The 17,760-nt window shown below is 41.2% G+C and overlaps 1 protein-coding gene across 3 annotated transcripts in view; it reads right to left on the minus strand.

The window, feature by feature from the left end:
• Window positions 1-17,760, minus strand: part of LOC106565001 (spectrin beta chain, non-erythrocytic 1) — a 103,173-nt gene extending 85,413 nt beyond the window's left edge. For 2 of the 3 annotated variants that reach the window (XM_045691321.1, XM_045691324.1), the window contains exon 1: window positions 17,612-17,760. The gene's annotated coding sequence lies outside the window, so the exon portion shown is untranslated. Of the gene's footprint in view, window positions 1-12,833; window positions 12,965-17,611 lie in introns of all 3 variants that reach the window. The other variant, XM_045691322.1, reaches the window with a different exon arrangement.

The raw sequence follows: 17,760 nt of genomic DNA on the forward strand, positions 1-17,760 counted from the left end.
TCTGATGATATAACGAAATCATCGTCGGAAAATGTGGACCAATACGCAGCAGGTACGTGTATGCTCATCTTGATTTTTATTAACTACAAAAATGAACATACAAAATAACAAAACGAAACGAACGAACGAACGAACGAACGAACGAACGAACGAACAACTACAAACAGTCTGGTAAAGCATACGGCTTACACACAGAACAATCACCCACAAATAACACATACAAACACACCCTAATATATGGGACTCTCAATCAAAGGCAGATAGACAACACCTGCCTTCAACTGAGAGTCCCAACCCCAATCAACCAAACATAGAAACACACACACTAGACTAACCATAGAATTAACTAAACATAAACCAAAACCCGGAAATACTAAATCAAACACCCTTTACACAAACACACCACCCCGAACCACATAAAACAAATACCCCCTGCCACGCCCTGACCAAACTACAAAACAATTAACCTTATATACTGGCCAGGACGTGACACCTTCTTAATTAATGCGTTTCAGCCAATCAGTTGGTTTGTGACAAGGTAGGGGTGGTATACAGAAGATAGCCCTATTTGGTAAAAAAGACCAAGTCCATATTATGGCAAGAATAGCTCAAATAAGCAAAGACAAATGTCAGTCCATCGTTACTTTAAGACAGGAAGGTCAATCAATCAGGAAAATGTCAAGAACTTTGAAAGTTTCTTCAAGTGCAGTTGCAAAAACCATCAAGTTCTATGATGAAACTGGCTCTCATGAGGACCGCCACAGGAAAGGAAGAGCCAGAGTTCCTCTGCTGCCGAGGATAAGTTCATTAGAGTTAACTGCACCTCAGATTGCAGCCCAAATAAATGCTTCACAGAGTTCAAGTAACAGACACATCTCAACATCAACTGTTCAGAGGAGACTACATGAATTAGGCCTTCATGGTCAAATTGCTACAAAGAAACCACTCCTAAAGGACACCAATAAGAAGAAGAGACTTGCTTGGGCCAAGAAACATGAGCAATGGACATTCGACTGGTGGAAATCTGTCCTTTGGTCTGATGAGTCCAATTTTTTTTTTAAATGTTCCAACCGCCATGTCTTTGTGAGATGCAGAGAAGGTGAACGGATGATCTCTGCATGTGTGGTTCCCACTGTGAAGCATGGAGGAGGAGGTGTGATGGAGTGGGGGTTCTTTGCTGGTGACACTGTCGGTGATTTATTTAGAATTCAAGGCACACTTAACCAGCATGGCTATCACAGCATTCGGCAGCGATATGACATCCCATCTGGTTTGCGCTTAGTGGGACTTTCATTTGTTTTTCAACAGGACAATGACCCAAAACACACCTCCAGGCTGTGCAAGGGCTATTTGACCAAGGAGAGTGACAGAGTGCTGCATCAGATGACCTGACTTCAACCTAATTGAGATAGTTTGGGATGAGTTGGACTGCAGAGTGAAGGAAAGCAGCCAACAAATGCTCAGCAAATGTGGGAACTCCTTCAAGACTGTTGGGAAAGCATTCCTCATGAAGCTGGTTGAGAGAATGCCAAGAGTGTGCAAAGCTGTCATCAAGGCAAAGGGTGGCTACTTTGAAGAATCTCAAATATAAAATATATTTTGATTTGTTTAACACTTTTTTGGTTACTACATGATTCCATATGTGTTATTTCATAGTTTTAATGTCTTCACTATTATGCTACAATGTAGAAAATAGTAATAATAAAGAAAAACCCTTGAATGAGTAGGTATATCCAAACCTTTGACTGGTACTGTATATAATACATAAACTAATAATACTCCCAATCCGATGTTTACGAAAATAGGCCTCGTACCCTACAATAAAGAATAATAAAGAATAATTGAAAGAAAGAGAGACGGAGGGCATCTTATTATCATCATCATCGTCGGCGTTGTCATTATCACAGCTCCTACAGTTGATGGAAGCAGCAGTGTACAAACAGTATGTACTTTATTTCCCTAACCAGAGGCCTCCACAGTGACTACGGCTGCCTTTTACGCACTTCGCCACTTAGCAGACAATTCTAAGTGCATATGATCATCAGCAGAAGCTGCAACCAAAGGGCTCTTCACTTCCTGTAAACATTAGTAGTTGTCTATAGATTGCCTCAGCCTTTTCCTCCTTGTCTGATACGTTGTGTATCCCCCTCTATCCCTCCCCCCTCTAGGCATGAGTCCCAAATGGCACCCTTTTTCCTTTTCCCTCGTGCCCTATGGGCCCTGCTCAAAAGTAGTGCACTATAAAGGGAATAGAGTGTTATTTGTGACGCAGCCTAGGGCGCAGGTTGACATTTATTGTCATGAGTCTTGTCCTGGAGGCAGAACTGAGCAATTTCTGCTAGATAGGCCAGCCGCAAAGTCAAAATTAGCTATGTTGAAAATATCATAGAAAACAAAAATTTGCTTTTTGGTCTTCATTTAAGGTTAGGGTTAGGTGTTTGCAGTGTGGTTAAGGTTAGGGTTAGGTTTAAAATCAGATTTGATGACTTTGTGGATGTACCAGCTAGTGATGACACTGCAGAGCTGCCTCCATAACAAGATTCATGATGAAAAATGCTAACCTGCTCCTAGGACTGCCAAGCCATTACCGCCAAGAGTATTCAACTCAGCCAATTTCATTAGCTGGTTAACAACACAGCTAATGTCTATATTTGACTAGTTATCTGAACATAAAAATTCTCAAGTTCTCAGTCTTTGTTTTGTAAAAATATATTCAAATAATTTTAAAGATGTAGTCCGGGATCTTAAGCATTTACAAATGCGTAGCATATTGTACGAAATGTAATTCGTAACATTTCATGTACATTTTTTTAAATGCAGGACGTAACATATCATACGACATAGATGAGGTAGAACACAATTGTGCAAAATCTTCAGGGACCCGTTTTGGCACATGATCACAACATTCAAAACTACTGGCTGAAATTATGCAAAAGCATTACTTTACGGCAATCATTGATAATACTACTGCTCAACTGCACTGTACTGATCTTTTATGTCTTCTTTAATAAAAAATGTCCATCCATATTATATATATTTTTTACTTTTACCCCTTTTTCTCCCCAATTGCTAGTTACAGTCTTGTCCCATCGCTGCAACTACCGTACGGACTCGAGAGAAGCGAAGGTGGATAGCCATGCGTCCTCCGAAACACGACCCAGCCAAGCCGCACTGCTTCTTGACACACTGCTCGCTTAACCCGGAAGCCAGCCACACCAATGTGTCAGAGGAAACACCGTACAACTGGCAACTGAAAGTCAGCTTGCAGGCACCCGGCCTGCCACAAGGAATCACTAGAGCGTGACGGGACAAGGACATCCTGGCCGGCCAAACCCTCCCCTAACCTGGACGACGCTGGGCCAATTGTGCACCGGCTCATGGGTCTCCCGGTCATGGCCGGCTATGACACAGCCTGGGATCGAACCCGGGTCTGTAGTGCGCTACTCGGGAGGCCCCCATCCATATTCTAAATACAAAATAAATGTTCTGTTTTGATGGAATGATTCAAAGGGAGATACATTTTAATCATCATAAGAAGTCCTAGGATTCAGAAAAAAGTTCATCAGCAATTATGCATTAGTGGTCTTAACATTTACTGGATGTAAGAGGAGATATCAGCCCTTGAGGAAATGGAGGAGGAGGTATGGGACGGTATGGAGCTCTACAAATGGCCTTCGTGTTAATGTCCTGAAAGGAAAGAAGAGCTAATAAGGGTCCTCTGGGGCTAGAACAACTCTAATGGAACAGGTAACATGAGCCCTCCAAACACTCCCTAACCTTGTGGAAAAATCCCATGAAGATATAAAAACAGTCTTCCGTCAAACCTAAAGTATGGCAAATATCAAATGCAGAAGTGATGCTTTGTTCATATTGAGATACAGGTATACTTTTTGCTGGGTGAGTTTAGGTCAAAGGTCAGTCATCAGGTCAGGTCAGGTAGTAGATTCCGGTTCATCTATTCTTTCCTTGTAAGAAATCGCTTAAGAATTTGAATTATGTTGTTCAAATGTAGTTATTTCTAGTGTGTTCTTATACCAAATACTGACTGGGTTTCTTAAATTCCTTCGTGTGTGTACTGATTTGTCCTGCAAGTCAACATGTACTCTCTGCCCGCAATATAGTGTAGATTTCGCTATAAACCTTTCCATCTACTAATTTCAGAGAGGAATAAAATGAAACTACCCATGAGGCAAAAACTGTCTGAACCAACGTTGTTTCCACATCGTTTAAAAAATAATCTATGTGATGCTATTGAATCAACATGAAAAACTGATTGGATTTGCAAAAAGTCATCAACGTGCATCAACGTAAGGGAATTTTGTATTTTTTTCACCCAACTTTAAATCCAATGACATGGTGGCATGTTTTGTTGATTTCACGTTGAATTCACATTAGTTGACAACTCAACCAAATGTAAATCAAAAAGAGATGTTGAACTGACGTCTGTGCCCACTGGGTAGCTATACTTTCTCTCTAAGAAAAACTACAAATCCCTACCATACTACCACTAGGTGTCCTCCTCTTCCAAAGGCTCTCACAACTGCTAGACTCAGTACCCCCTTCCCTCTCCTTCTCTCCCCTCCCCTATGACACATTACTTATCTGCAGCTGTTGGGTCATTTCATTTCTGCTATGGTCCATCTCACCAGAATCCCTAGATCGCCTACAAAAGCCCTAAATGGCATTGGACCCTCCAACCAGTCAGACCTACGAAACATCCTTTTTCCTCCCACACGCACAACACCTTTGGAACTCCCTTCTCGACAATCTCAGGGCTGCTCAAACCTATGGGATATTTAAAGCAGGCCTTTAGACTCATCTCTATTGGCTGGCATTTCTGTTCGATATATTAGCATTTTTCACCCCACAGCCCTTTCATCCGGAGTAGGGTGAAGTTGTCCCTAGACGCTGATCATTTGTCAGGCGGGTTAGGATTGGGTAAAGGAAACTAATCATAGCCTGTACCTAGGGGCAACTTCACCCCACAGCCCTTTCATCCCACTAAATCTAGGGTTTGTTCAGGATAGGTGAGTAATATCATCTCTACACATCACATTTCTATGAGCAACAGTTTGAACATTTCACCTCCTTGAATACACCCCAGGTTAAGAATTATGTCAAAGCAGTCCAGTTCAGCGGTTAAGAACGTTGGTCCAGTAACCGAAAGGTCACTAGTTTGAATCCCCAAGCCAACTAAGTGAAATATCTGTCAATGTGCCATTTAGTAAAGAACTAAACCATAATTGCTCTTCTAAGTTGCTCTGGATAAGAGTATCTGCTAAATGACTAAACTATAAATGTAATGATTTTTCACTCACAGATACAACTTCACCCACTAGGGAACTGAGATCCACATTGATCTGAGATGGTGCAATCATAGAATATCAACCAGCATTTTTTCTCATCAAAGGCAACATTTTAACAATTTATTTTTACAGATAGTAAGGCTTACGTTCATTCATTTTCATCATGTTTACTTCACAGAATGAGAGCAGGCTACAAGAGATACATTCCAGTTACAAGGCACCTCCATTGATGGAATACATACTATTTACATCTGAATCTGAATGTCCCACCTGCCTCCTCCCCTAAGAAAAAGTATCATGATATTCACACCCTATTCAGATGGTATGAAAATTCAGTAAATGTAAATGTGGGATACTCCAATGATATGTTACGTTTCATATGGTATGTATTAATTTGTGGATGTCCATCATCCATTTCGTATGGTATGTTATGAATAACAATTTGTCCAATATGTTACGAATTTGCTAAAGCGATGTTAACGAATTCCAATTTGTAGTGTATAACGTTAGCTAGGTGGCTAATGCTAATGTTAGCTAGGTGGCTAACATTAGCTAGGCTAGGGGTTACGGGTTAAGGTTAGGGTTAATCCTTAAGAGTCTAAGCTGGGGGTGGGGGGATTCTACTTAGATAACATATGGAATTGTTTTAAGATGGACATACCAAGGATCATTTAAGTATTTGATTTTGAATTTTAGGTATTTTTGATGAAACATTGAATTTGGCCTTACTGCTATTAGCCCATAAATATGCATTGAATGGCAGATTCAGACATGGAAAAACAGATATATTAGAGTGTAGCCCAAACTGTTCGGACGCTACAGACGTTTTCATGAGAAAAACAATTTTCGGGATGTCTCATGGTCTGACAATCACCGCTGTAGCTCGGCCACCTTCCACCGCAGATGCAGAAAGCCACCATTGGATTGAGACGCAGCCCATGCAAAAACAACGGATATCTCGACCTTAAAACAGAAGGATTTTGATGGGGATTTTTTACATTATGATAATTAGATTTCCCACGGGGGCACGGACATCGACTGTAGGGGGTTGAAGGGTTTTAAGGACAGTGTTAGGGTAAGTTAACAAGCTAAGTTGTTGCAAAGTAGCTAAAAAGTAGTAAGTAGTTGCAAAGTTGCTAATTAGCTAAAAGTTGTCCTTGATTAGATTTGAACGCACAACCTTTATGTTGCTAGACGTTCACGTTATATACTCCCACTCATCCATCGCGACCAACCACTCTACTTTTGGTTTTGCCTTAAGTAACCTTCTGTCTTATGTAACCATATCAAACTAATTTGAGTGTCACAGATTTACATTTACTATGCTACGTCTAGTCTATGAGACTAGGCTGCTTCCACCCCCTCACTCTGAGCAATAGCAGAAATTGCAACAGCTTGGATACTAGCTTGGCAAATAGCCATGGAGCGCTATATACCCAGCAACCTTTGTGCTATCTAACAGTTGGCTGTTGTGTGGACCCGTTCAGTCTGAAGCTATCATTTTACCATCTACTCTCCACAATGTCCGTCATGTAAAGCTGTCTGGACAAGAGGGGAATGATGTCCATACTTTCCTGATATTGCAACCGTCTGGCACCATTTGTTTCAGTACTTTTCATGCATTCTCCATCAGCTCACCATGACAGTGCTGTGTGTTTCTAAACTAGGGCTAAGCTGAGGGTATGCATGTTTAAAATCCACATGGCAATCACACAATACATGATATACTTTGCAAGCAGGACATTCTAGAGCATACAATATGTACACTTTCCCCCTTTTTCAATGTATAAAGCCAGACAATCCTTGTTACATCACACATCCCCTTCCCAAACACACACACAACAAAATCTGATTTTGTGTCTCCACACACCCACACAGATGCTGCTCTACACCTCGCATCGCATACTGGTGCTACGGATACGGATTGCGTCTATGTTAAGCCCCCCCTTCACTACCTCTGTTTAAAGTGACAGGAGAGACATCATGCCACTCAGTCTTGCATTCAAACATGTATGCAGTTGTGCATACAAACATGTATGCTATCCAAGGCATGTAGTTTTGCAGCCGACCATATTACTGTACGACTTGCTTTTTGTAACGCATCACTAGCATACCAGGCAATCGTATTTTGGGAGGGTCTCCTACTAACTGGACACACATGCATGGAATGTGTGTTAGCGCAAGTGCTTGCTACAGCTGTGCTACAGCTTTTTAGCATGACACACATAGAACAAGGCCCCACAGAAGGCACTCATTTATATTCTACTGCATATGTGCTGTAAGAGATACAATTGCTCAGAGTAGGATTTGAAACTAGATAGTTTCTAAATTGTGTAGAATTGTGCCAAAACATGTGAATTCCAGATGATGATATTGGGCTTTGGTTGACAGGAGGCTTGGTGAGTCCCCATAATACAGTGACTCACTCAGCCCTGAATCCTAATTTACTTTGACATCCGCCTGCGTAACTCAAGTTTTTGAGTGTAAATCTTCTATTGACATTATTGTATGAAAGCATGTGCATCACATGCTAGGATTATGAAGGAAGAGATCCAAGCCTTCCAATCAAATCTTTGTCAACTGCCTCCCTCAGCCCCATTAGCTGGCCTTATCTCCTCCAACATAATTATATTTACAGTCAATGCCATACTCTGCTAATCCCTTTCTCAAGTAAGTTTGTTGACGTGTACCATGTCCAGAAAACACACATTCGAAAAATGGATTTTTTTTTATTTTCAAATGAGCTACATGAATGTTACGATCCATTCTTAAAAGGGTGATCTTTTTAAAATAAATTCTACTCGTCTGCAGTTTCTACTGACACATGCATCCTTAAAAAATAAACCAACATTAACCATAGAAAATTAATCTGAGAAATGTCTTGCTACAACAGCTGCAAGCTGTTCAGTTTTCAGTTTCAAATGTGCTAATGGCTATCCAGTATACTGTTGGTAAAGGCACACATCCAAAGCTCTTATTATTATGTATTGTTCAGCTTTTCTTTGTCAGTGGACAAACGTACAAAATCAGCAGGGGATCAAATACTTTTTTCCCTCACTGTATTTGCAAGATGAAAGACAAAGCTAGTGGGATAACAAAGAGTATGGACAACAGCTGTGCAGGGTTGAGAACCAAACCTATTTTTTGAACGGAGAAATACCTTTGTGCATCACCATTTTACAGTAACTAAACAATATATTTTAAAATGTGTTCCAACTGGGGCGTAGGCTAGGTATCTTCTGACAAGTGAGATCCTATGTAGTCATTTCACCAATTGATAGTCATTTATACAAGGAAAGGATTAAGAGACAGTCTATAACAGGGGTGTGCACACTTTTTGGCTCGAGGGCCACATCGGGACGAACAAAATTAACAGTGGGCCGCACAGATTTTTGGGGGGAAAGATTTGTTTGCTAATATCATTTTGCGGGCCAGAAAAAAGGCAGTTATTTGAAAATATTATAAGTCCATTATAATTTCTACATACTTTCTATCGAGTTTTAGATATTCAAGTGTGGCCTGGAGTCCCAAAACAATAATTCCCCCATCTCCAAAAAACCTCACTCAAACCTCCCATGGGCCGGATTGAATGGGCATGCAGACCGGATCTGGCCTGTGGGCCATATTTGACCACCCCTGATCTATACGCATCTCCAGAGTCTAAAACTATACTCTGCTGCTTGCCTCCCAGCACTGATCAGAAAGAACTGGCAAGATGCAAGCAAATGATCTACAACGATTTAGCCATATTGCCTTCACCTGTCCTCTTTTGGATTGGTACAGATAAAGTACAGGAGAAGAGGTGAGGAGGCCAATGTAGACTATTGAGATACAAGTATCTTACTGTGATCTAATCAGACAAACCAGCCTCTGACAGCCAGTAATGAGTACTCTGTCTTTTGTTATGCATCAATGTCATGCGCTTAAAATGTCATACATGCCAGACAATTATGACTTCATTTCCTGAAGACAAAACCTCTGGAAAATGTTAGCTGATTCTCCATTGGTCCTAGACGCTATGAGAAGGATGTGTCTTTCTTCACATGCAGTTGAGCCCCAAAGTGAGAATACAGATGTAGTTGTTGCCTAAAGTGGCAAGCATTTGACTTAAATGTCCCCAACCTAACTGTCTTCAATCAAGTGAATAAACCTGTTCTTCTGGCCCATCTACAGTGCATTCGTAAAGTATTCAGACCCCTTCACTTTTCCCACATTTTGTTACAGCCTTATTCTAAAATTGATTTTTTTTAAATCCTCATCAATCTACACACAATACCCCATAATAACAAAGAGAAAACACATTTTTAGAAATACTTTATTTACATAAATATTCAGACCATTTGCTATGAGATTCGCAATTCAGCTCAGGTGAATCCTGTTTCCATTGATCATCCTTGAGATGTTTCTACAACTTGATTGGAGTGCACCTGTGGTAAATTTAATTGATTGGACATGATTTGGAAAGGCACACACCTGTCTATATAAGGTCCCACAGTTGACTGTGCATGTCAGAGCAAAAACCAAGCCATCAAGTCAAAGGAATTGTCAGTAGAGCTCCGAGACAGGATTAGGTCGACGCACAGATCTGGGGAAGGGTACCAAAAAATGTCTGCAGCATTGAAGGTCCCCAAGAACACAGTGGCCTCCATCATTCCTAAATGGAAGAAATTTGGAACCACCAAGACTCTTCCTAGAGCTGGCCGCCCGGCCAAACTGAGCAATTGGGGGAGAAGGGCCTTGGTCACGGAGGTGACCAAGAACCTGATGGTCACTCTGACAGAGCTACAGGGTTCCTCTGTGCATCATTCCACCAATCAGGCCTTTATGGTAGAGTGGCCAGATAGAAGCCACTCCTCAGTAAAAGGCACATGACAGCCTGCTTGGAGTTTGCCCAAAGGCACCTAAAGGACTCTAAGACCATGAGAAACAAGATTCTCTGGTCTGATGAAACCAAGATTGAACTCTTTGGCCTGAATGTCATGCGTCACGTCTGGAGGAAACCAGACAGCGCTCATCACCTGGCCAATACCATCTCTACGGTGAAGCATGGTGGTGGCAGCATCATGCTGTGGGGATGTTTTTCAGCGGCAGGGACTAGGAGACAAGTCCGGATCGAGGGAAAGATGAACGGATCAAAGTATAGAGAGATCCTTGATGAAAATCTGTTTTTGCTTTGTCATTATGGGGTATTGTGTGTAGATTGATGACGGAAAAAACTATTTAATCCATTTTAGATTAAGGCTGTAACGTAACAAAATGTGTGAAAAGAAAGGTGTCTGAACACTTTCCGAATGCACTGTATCTCAGTAACGAAAACAGATACAAGAATAATCGGTTCTGCTTTATTTTACTGTTGACTTGTTATTGATATTTGCATACAAACGACCTGCTAAAATGGTAATTATCTAATAATGGCCTAATTATTACTTTTCAGTTTCTGTGATGTAAATACTAGCTGAAATACAAATGCCAAATAAAGTATTACCCCAAAAAGTAAATTTCCCATTAAATGAAAAGAAAACAAAGATCAAAGATTTACTGAAAAAATAAAACACTCCTAGGTGTAACAAATTATATCTTTATCAGCCAGTGGAATGAATTAAGATGCACCACTTATCCCAATAAGAGTAGAGAACCACTGAGATCAGATAGTGGTGTGGGAAGAGACCAGGGAGAGAGCATCATCGGCCAGAGGAGGTGATAGCCACATTCCAGAGAGAGGTCTAAGGCCGGGGCCAGAAACAGATGGCTGATAACGTTGGTTTGTTATCAATACTTTGATTAGGCGATAAGTATACATTGTCACAAATTACACACAAATGATATAATCTGATCCAAAACTGGATTATGGTCCCAAACTGGACCCACAGGGGTGCACATTTAGTTTTTTGGCCCAACACTACACTGCTGATTCAAATGATCAAAGCTTGATGATTATTTGAATCAGCTGTGTAGTGCTAGGGGAAAAAACTAAACGTGCACCCCTTGGGGTCCTGAGGACCGAATTTGGGAAACCCTGGGTTAGATTGTCTGCACCAAGATTGGTTGGGGGTTCAATACCTGGTCAAGTCATACCAAAGACTAAACATGGGACCTAATGCCTTTCTGCTTGTGATTTTGGCAATGAGATGTATCTGCGTGTAGTTTGAAGGAAGTTGCTAACTAGCATTTGCTCAATTGCTAACTAGCATTAGCACAATGACTGGAAAGGTCTACAGGAACAGCTAGCAACTATCTCTAACTTATTTCATACTGGACGCAGATACATAAAAACGGTATCCACGAGTTGATCTCACTCAGGGGAAGTAGATAAAATCCTATGTGTGTGAACTATTCCTTTAAGGAGATGGATTGGGGGTAAAGCCCTGCGACAGACTAGCATCCTGTCCAGCAGGTGTACCTGTACATCAAGCTGCCTCACGCAGTAGAAACAGGAGGTAGGCTCCTGCCCCTATGGGCCGTTCTGGCTCAGACAAGGCTTACTTACTAAGCTGGAAGGTGAGGATACTGTGCATTTCATTTAACCTTTTGTGTGTCTTACTCCAAATATTCTTGTTTGCATGTCTTCATGAACATTTTCCAATGAATTTCTACGTGACCTGAACAAATGCATGAACAAGCATCTATCCGTTAGAACTTCAACCTCATTTAAAGTTCTGACATAGAAAAACAGTATGCTAAATACGTATTAGGAGGGTAGAACATTTCCGTCTGAACGCGGCCCATGACAGCTTTATGCAACAGGTGGAATTAAACGTCTATCTAAGTTCTATAAGTGACTACCTGTTTGGCTTAGTCAAAATTGTAGGGCTATATATGTTTATGCCACCAGCCCCAAATCCTCACGACCATGCCTGTTCGTCTGATGAATAACTTCCGATCCAAACATTTATGATAACAACGCTGTGGATAAGTATCATGTGTTTATACAACTGAAAAGCGGTTTGACCTGGGGCAGATACCTCACTACGGGGATAAAAGACACGCTTGAGTCATGCCTGAAAAAAAAGACAAACTGGCAATCCCCAATCCCACCGGTTTCTCCCATAAACATAAATACATACATTAATTCACTTTCTAAAAACCTGTTTTTGCTTTGTCATTATAGGGTATTGTGTGTAGATTGATAAGGAACATGTTTTATTTAATCCATTTTAAAATAAGGCTGTAACATAACAAAATGTGTAAAAAGTAATGGGGTCTGAATACTCTCCGAATGCACCATATCTCCTCTGAATTTCACTAGCATACATTGAAAAAACAGGAGTCTGCTCTCAGGGTCTGATTGTCATTATAGTCTCTCTCTCATCAGATACTTACGAATCTAGGCCTTATACCCCATTTCTGCCAACTCAAGGACCCTATGACTACTACTTACCCATTGTTCTTGCTGTCTCTCTTTTGCCAGAGTACAATTGTGTGTGTGTGTGTGTGTGTGGCACTTCAAGGAATCAGGGATTATCTATTCAGCACATGAATCATATGCTAAATGTGGAACACTATTTCAAGAAGTAGATATATGAATACCTGCAGTGGCTGGTATTGAAATTGCTTGAGAGAGTAAAGGGAGCCAAGATGGATGCTGTCCTTCAGCTGTGTAGCGGCAACAAGCCACATGACATGGAAACTGCACCAGTGGAACTCCAGGGTATGATTTCCTGCTTTCGTGGCACAGAGACATGGGAAATGGGGGAACACAAGTGATATGAGGTTCATGACCTGGGAAATGCATCCTCTTAGAATTACCTCATCTTTTCCAGAGACTGTTCAACAACTTTCCCCTCCAGCCAAGAATGATAGACCATGGATAGCGCTGGTCCAGGGCGTTAGTGCTTTTAGAACGTGCACTAACGCCGTTGGACAAGAGATAGACCACGGACAACAAACAAAGGACGGCATAATGTCATTACAGCCATAGCACAAATTAAAGCACAAAAAAAGACACTTCTCCCAACTCCAAGAGACCAGCCCAGTTGCAAATCTACATTTTGAATGACATGACAATCCATTTCAAATGAGCTAAAGTTGAACGAGAGTTAGACACATCATTCACTATTTGGTTCTAGATGAGCACTGCTACCAAATGAGATTGATTGATTATATTATATCATTATGTATATGAATCATACAGCCAACATTCAAGACAACTTCTTACTGCAGGGTCAGTCAGAGGAGTGAAATCTCGGTGTGCCCAGCTGAGCACCCTTGGGCAGGACACTCCATCAGAATTCCTTTGGTTCTCTTGGTTTTAAGCCAGCTGTGTAAATGGCTAATGTGTCGAAATAGTAAGTGATCTGAATAAAACACAACTGGGAGCCCGTATCAGCAATGCAAGAAAAGCTTGTCGCTGTGTAACTCATCCTCACCAAAAACAATACGTATTACTATTGCTTTCAAGGTGCTATAGGCCCCAATTGAGGTTAGGAAGGACAAAACATCAACCCAACACAGTCTTTGCTGTGCTTCTACCTCACTGGACAGATATTGAGTTAGGGCACTTAGGGACAAGTCATGGAAACAAATGTGTATCAAGTATCCAGGGGAGAATTGGGAAAGAGTAAACCTATTTGGGGCTACTGCTGCTGTGCATGGTTCTCGCCCACTCCCAAGGGGTCTTTGTCATTTCCGCTAGTTCTGGTCGGGCTTAGATAACAGAGAGTACAGTATGCTATCAGCTATTTGGCTTCAGTTATGCCCCAGTCCAACCATTGGAGTATGTTATGTTCTACTTTCCTTAATCTACTCAGTGTTGTTTCCTAAATACTCATAGTATCACCTTTTGGATGAAAAGATGGAATTGAATAACACGATGAAAATGACAAAACTATTATCACTAATTTCAAGAAATTCCAGCCTTTTAAATGGCCTGGTATTTTAGAAACAAAAAGGGCACTGGGGAGGCTACAAGACAAATGGCTCAGTCTCTAGGCATTCTCAGACTTTGGTCCCTAAAATAAGAGCGTCAATTCCTTTCAGCCTAACAGACACAGCTGTGGAAACATGCTTGCCATGGCTGAGATGTTTGACAGTCCTACTGAAGGGGAGGTGGCCCAAGCATGTCCAAGTTGGCTGACCACTCCCAAAACAACGTACATACCATCACCCAAGCATTTTTTTTGGTACTTTTACATTTTAGTCAATGCTTGTATCCAGAGCGACTTACAGGAGCAATTATGGTTAAGTGCCTTGCTCAAGGGCACTTCGGATGATTTTTGACCTAGTCGGCTCAGAGATTCAAACCAGCGACCTTTCAGTTACTGGCCCAACGCTCTTACCTGCTAGGCTACCAGCCGCACGCACGCGCGCACAACCACACACACACACACACACATCGGCCCTCACCTGTCACCCTGTGGTGGCAGCTGTCCCCCAGCCTTCCACCCCTCCCTCTGCTCCCCCATTCCCCTCCTCTTTTACTGACCATCGCCTGCCCTGATAGAAAACAGGATGCCACCCTCTTCACCACCTGTTACACTATAACACATGCTGTTGTGTCCATTTCAAATACCAGCCCCAAACACACCAGGTATCAGTTTATGTCATGACATTCATTGTCTTTTTAATAATTGATTCTTAGATAGTCCTGTCTTGGAGGCATCTTATCTCAAACAAGTAGAAGATTTTAAAAGCAGTTTGGAGTTAAAAGGGCCAGTGGGTAAAATGGCCGTTTGCTTACAGTGGAGTGGACATACAGTATCTGTGCAGTTTGAGCATGACTGTTTTATCAGTCATTTGACTGGATGAGCATATAATGTAAAGGAGAGTTTAGGGAAAATGGAGCCTGAAGGTCAATTCAAGACAGAATTCTGAAAATAATCTCTCCTTAACACAACTGATTTATTTATTGTGAAACCATCAGGGCACATATAAATAATTGTTCCACTGCTCCCTGAACAAATGATACTCATTGAAAGGGCTGCCTTGGTTTTATGCACCTGCTACACAGTGAACTCAATTGACATCAAAGGCTGTTAATGCAACAAGATTGGTGTAGCTGCACGGACACTCAAATTGAGAAAAACAAAAGACAAAAAGAACAACCTAAAGATACTGGAAAATATGTTGGTTTAGGATATGCCATGATATCATCATCTTGTCATTTGCAGGTCTGAACACATAATTTGGAAACCAAATATGATGTAATATTTTTATGTACTATTTTGTCTGTGTCTGCTGGTAGGAACCAGAGTGATTAAAGGCCTTTACACTATCTTCACCCCTATTATATGTTCGGTGAGACACAAACGTTCCACATGTGACTGCATACTGTATGTGTACAAGGCTAAGTTGGAAACTCATTCAAATGTTGGTCCAATTTTAAACGAACAACAAGTTTTAGAGCTTATAAAGATGCTTTAATGTGTGTGTGTGTGTGTGTGTGTGTGTGTGTGTGTGTGTGTGTGTGTGTGTGTGTGTGTGTGTGTGTGTGTGTGTGTGTGTGTGTGTGTGTGTGTGTGTGTGTGTGTGTGTGTGTGTGTGTGATATTAGACAGATGGATAGGTTGTGTGTGTGCATGCGTGCTTGTATCTTTCTGCATTCACAAACTGTGAAATGTTTCCCATTGCAAAGGGACCCCGCCCTTTCAGACAAGGCTGAGTGGGGAAGGCAGACACTAGGTCTGCATACAGCAAATGGTCTTAAGAAAAGAGCCTGATCCATCAAGCAAAACCTAATGGGAAAATGCACTAGAGTGCTACACTTAAATGCCACTATGCCATGGAAAGATTAAACACACTTCCGGAAAACCATTAAAACCCCAAATAACTTGAACCAAACATATCACTCAAGCCTTGTTGTTTAGAAAAAGTACTGATTCAGTAATAGCAAGTCCCATAGAATAATCACAGTGTAATTAAATTGCAGGTCTTTGAGTTATTAAAAATCCTTTATTAAATCCTATGCCACTTTTAACCGTGCATGTTTCCCTTTGTTTTTCACAATGGATATTTGACAACTTCAGTTCCCACTGTGGCTGACATAACTTTTGTTATGTAGGATAGATAGGCCTATCAGGTAAGCACAGTGTGGCAATGCTAACATGCCACCACTGGAACTGGAACTTATTGACTTCATTCATTGCTATATGGAGTGGACTGGTTGCTTGCAAAATAGATGCTTGCAGTATCCTAGGCCTATTGCTTCACTACGATAGAACCCGAGTTTTTTGCTCAGTAAAATTCCTTTGTATAACCTACTCATCTCCCTCATTACTCTCATTTGAAATGTTGTTTGAGTCCTTCTGTGACTGGGACATTGAGGACTCGACCAGGTCGCATTAGTGCTGCAACGTTGGGCTGGTTTTATGCTGAGGAGTCCTCTGCATCACGACAAGAAGGCCGCATGTAGCATCAACCGCAAATATTTACAGTCCACCAAATAAAAACTATCTTGGAGACACAAACGACATGTTGACGAGATGCATGTAAATTATTTTAAAATTAGCACATACTAAAGAAAAACATGAAGGTGACGCTTCATATATTTGAAGTTATGTTTTGAGGAGGAGCCGACCACTTACGTTTTGATAGTTACTGTATCATCATCGTATCATGCAATGAAATATTGTAGCTGCCAATGTAACATTAGCCTTCTGCGGACATTTCAACAACCAATACACTTCACCTAAAATGAGTAATATTGTCTATATCAATAACCCAACATCATCAACAACTACGCACCACGTAAACCAAGGACCATAAAATGGGGGATTTTTTGTTATTGTGCACAAACTAACTCGAACATAATGTTAATGCCACAGTTAGCCTGTCTTTCGAACTGTACAGAATAACAAACGTGCTAAATCATTGCCCTCGCAGCATCACCCTGGGCTACCTTCCGCGCAGCGCCACAAGATCCGCACGACCACGCCTGTTTGCATCCATTCTTCTCTACCGTTATTCCACCCATAATGGTAGTCACAGAACACCATGGAAATCGATATCAGACACTATACAAATTAAATATAATCCAAATTGCGCATATTGTATAAAATATAAAGGTATTTCTGATATGAACAGTAGGCCTGCAAGATCAACATGTCTAATGGTGTTAATAGCGCAGGCCTATGAAAAAAACAAAGACCGACAAAACATAGTTTCAATCGTATGCCTATATACGTGATTCACGATGTCATATTTGCTTGATTTCAATTTTTTCCATCATCTCCCAGTAAATTTAGGTAACCTATTTGCTTTGTAGCCGATCTGTGTTACGGAAATTGTCTAACCTCGGCAAAAATTACAATACAACTGGCAATGTGATGAGATAAGCTCGTCTGTTTGAAATAACACATTTATTTGACTTACCAATCAAATAATAAGGAACGAACTTCACCGCCTTGAGAGTCCGCAACGGGCAAACGAGAGGCTGGGCAACAAGAGCTGGGAGTGACTGGGAGAATCCGCACTGCCGCCCCCAAATCCACCAAAAACTGTAGCGCTGCACTGAATTTCGA

The sequence above is a fragment of the Salmo salar genome, chromosome ssa12 (assembly GCF_905237065.1).
Source record: "Salmo salar chromosome ssa12, Ssal_v3.1, whole genome shotgun sequence".
In the NCBI taxonomy this organism is placed as follows: domain Eukaryota; kingdom Metazoa; phylum Chordata; class Actinopteri; order Salmoniformes; family Salmonidae; genus Salmo; species Salmo salar.